The sequence below is a fragment of the Ornithorhynchus anatinus genome, chromosome 5 (assembly GCF_004115215.2).
Source record: "Ornithorhynchus anatinus isolate Pmale09 chromosome 5, mOrnAna1.pri.v4, whole genome shotgun sequence".
NCBI classification, from domain to species: domain Eukaryota; kingdom Metazoa; phylum Chordata; class Mammalia; order Monotremata; family Ornithorhynchidae; genus Ornithorhynchus; species Ornithorhynchus anatinus.
In genome coordinates this window covers 79,035,787-79,039,643 of record NC_041732.1, presented here as the reverse complement: position 1 = coordinate 79,039,643, position 3,857 = coordinate 79,035,787, and positions in this window count along the sequence as shown.

Genomic DNA, 3,857 nt, shown 5'->3' with positions numbered 1-3,857 from the left:
CGAGATAATCAGGTTGTCCCACGTGGGGCTCACAGTCTTCATCCCCAATTTACAGATGAGGTCACTGAGGCCCAGAGAAGTGAAGTGACTTGCCCACAGTCACACAGCTGACAAGCGGCAGAGCCGGGATACGAACCCAGGACCTCTGATTCCCAAGCCCGGGCTCTTTCCACTGAGCCACGCTGCCTCTCGAACCAACGATTCATTAATAAATCAATCATATCATGGAGCGCTTACTGTGTACAGAGCCCTGTACTAAGCACTTGGGAGAGTACATTATAACAGAGTTGGTAAAAGGGTTCCCTGCTCACACTGCCCTTACAGTCTAGAAGCCTTGGGAGACTGCAGCAGTGTGGCCTAGTGAAAAGAGCACAGGCCAGGGCGTCAGAAGGTCATGGGTTTGAATCCTGACTCCACCACTTGTCTGCTGTGTGACCTTGGGTAAGTCACTTAAACTTCCCCATGCCTCAGTTACCTCATCTGTAAAATGGGGATTAGGACTGTGAGCCCCATGTGCCTGGAACATAGTAAATGCTTAACAAATACTTATAAATATACATATATGGGTTTTACATATATACAATACATATATATATAATTGGGTTAGAAAGCAGCCTATGTCCTATATATACAGTGTTAGGCATATAGTACTATGAATACAAGCAAATTGGGTTAGAAATTTTATATATAATATATAATTATATCCCGGCTCTGCCACTTGTCAGCTGTGTGACTGTGGGCAAGTCACTTAACTTCTCTGGGCCTCAGTTCCCTCATCTGTAAAATGGGGATTAAGACTGTGAGCCTCACGTGGGACAACCTGATGACCCTGTATCTCCCCCAGCGCTCAGAACAGTGCTCTGCACATAGTAAGCGCTTAACAAATACCAACATTATTATATTATACTATAATACATAATATAATGTATAATTATATAATATATAATTTCTAACCCAATTTGCTTGTATTCATAGTACTTTGTGCCAAAAAATATTCTAAGCACTGGGGTAGATAAAAGTTAATTAGGTTGGACACAGTCCCTGTCCCACATGGGTCTCACAGTCTGTCTGGAAGGGAGAAAAAGAGAACCGAGTCACAGATCAGGGAAGTAAGTTGCCCGAGGTCACAATGCAAGAAATTGGCAGAGCCAACATTAGAACCCAGATCCTCTGATTCCCAGGTCCATCCTCTTTTCACTAGGCCTTGTTTGTAAACTCCTTGCGGGCCGAGATCATATCCATCAACTTCATCGTTCTCTCCCGAGTGCTTAGTTTAGTGCTCTCTGCAAATAGCGGGTGCTCAATAAATACCATTGTTGGTTTTTGTTTTTATGGTATTCGTTAAGCTCTTACTATATGTCAGGCACTGTACTAAGCGCTGGGGTAGATACGAGATAATTAGGTTAGACCAAGTCCACTCCCAGGTGGGGCTTACCTTCCCATTTTGCGGGTGAGGGAACTGAGGCCCAGGAAAGTTAAGGTCACGCGGCATAGAAGCGGCAAACTAAGACTAAGCCCCGCTTTTCCTCTGCTCCTCTTCCCCTCCCCGTCACCCCGGCTCCCTCCCTCTGCTCTATCCCCCTCCCCGCCCCACAGCACTTGTGTATATATGTACCTACTCATTATTCTATTTATTTTATTCACGATGTGCATATGTCTATAATTCTATTTATTTATATCGATGCTACTGACACCTGTCACTCATGTCGATGTCTGTCTTCCCCCCTTCTAGACTGTGAGCCCGTCGTCGAGTAGGGATTGTCTCTCTTTGTTGCTGATTCGTGCTTAGTACAGTGCTCTGCACACAGTAAGCGCTCAATAAATACGAATGAATGAAATCTGGGATTAGAAGTCGCGTCCTCCTGACTCCTGGGCTCTAGCCATTAGGCCGTGCTGCTTGTTTGATTAGGTGGGCAGAATTGGTGAGGAAAAGGGTTTCAAGGCTACTAACGTGAGCCAGAAGTTGAAGGCAAGAGAGCGGAGTTTGAGGCGGCCTTTGGGGGAGAAGCAGTGCGGCCTAATAGGTAGAGCACGGGCCCGGGAGTCAGAAGGACCTGAGTTCTAATCCCCACTCCACCAACTTGTCTGCTGTGTGACCCTGGGCAAGTGACTTCACTCCTCCGTGCCTCCGTTACCTCGTCTGTAAAATGGGGATTGAGACTGTGAGTCCCATGGGACAGGGACTGCGTCCAATCTGATCGTCTTGTATCTCTTCCCTGTCCTTAGTACAGTGACTGGCGCATAGTAAGCGCTTAATAAATGCTATAAAGAAAAAAAAAGGAGCCAAGAGTGGGAGCCGGAGGAGTAGGGGACGATGGCTGGTGCATTTGTAAGCTGGAGAGACCTGGTGGCCAGCCTGGTGAGGAGATTCTGCTGGATGCGGAGGGAGGTGAGCAACCAGAGGAAGGATTTGAGGAACCGAGAGACGTATGCAGAGCGATGGTGCAATCGGATGATCTGGGGAAGTGGACCAAAAAGGGGAGGGGCTGGAGGTGGGGAGATGAGCAACAAGAAGCAATGCTCTCAGAGGATTGCTAAGAGTCAGAGGGCCTGCGTTCTAATCCCAGCTCTGCCACTTGTCAGCTCTGTGACTTTGGGCAAGTCGCTTGACTTCCCAGTGCCTCAGCTACGTCATCTCTAAAATGGGGATTAAAGCTGTGGGCCCCGTGTGGGACATGGACTGGATCCAATCTGATCCGGTATCTACCCCAGCTCTTAATACAGTGGTATTTAGTAAGCATTCAACAAATATATTTTTTAAAAAAGAAAAAAAGGCTAATGCAGTAGTCTAACCATGATATGACCGGAGCTTGGACTGTGGAGGCGTGGAGTGTAGCTGTTTGGGTAGAGAGGGAGGGATACATGTGGGACTTCATGGAGGAAGAATCTGAAGGATTCAGCAATCCTAGTGGAACATCCTTTCGTAAACTTCCCAGAATAAGATGAGCCACTGATAGCCACCCTAACCAGTTCTCCGGGAGATCATTCTTATCCTTTACATCACTCCCCAAACAACTAAAAAAGTGTGTCAAGATTTCGATTCTCTGAGAAAAGAAGACCATTTCTTTGTTTAACCAAGGTCCCTTCTTTCTGAGAATGGCGGGGGTGGTAACACAACGGGAGCTCAATAATTATTTTTGCTTTAATTTTTATGATATTAGCTAAGTGCTTATTATGAACTAAGCACTGGGATAGATGCAATCTAATCAGATTGGGCATAGTCCACTCCCATATGGAGTTCACAGTATTAATTCCCATTTTACAGATTAGATAACAGAGGCACAGAGAAGTTTAGTTACTTGCCCAAAATCACACTGCAGACAAGTGGCAGAGTCTGGATTAGAACCCGGGTCCTTATTGTTATTGACTGGCTAGGGGACCGAGAAAGGATGGGCATTATTGATATATTGATGTCTAAGTTTATTGTGGTCGGGGAATATGTCTGCCAACTCTGTTGTACTGTACCCTCTCAAGCAGTGTGGCCTGGTGGAGAGAGCATGGGCCTGGGAGTCAGAGGATCTGGTTTCTAATTCCAGCTCTGCAGCTTGTCTGCCGTGTGACCGCGGGCAAGTCATTTCACTTCTCTATGCTTCAGCTCCCTCATCTGCAAAATGGTGATTCAGTACCTGCTCTACCTCTTACTTGGGCTGTGAGCCCCATGCGGGGTGTGATTATCTCGTACCTACCCCAGCGCTTAGTACAGTCCTTGGTATATAATAAGCCCTTAACAAATACCGACAATTAATATTACTGTTGTTACTATTATGCGCTCTGCGCATATAAGCGCTCAATAAATGCCATTGATGGTGAAGGGGTTTTGCTAACTCCTTCAGGATCATCAAGCAACTGCTGAAGTC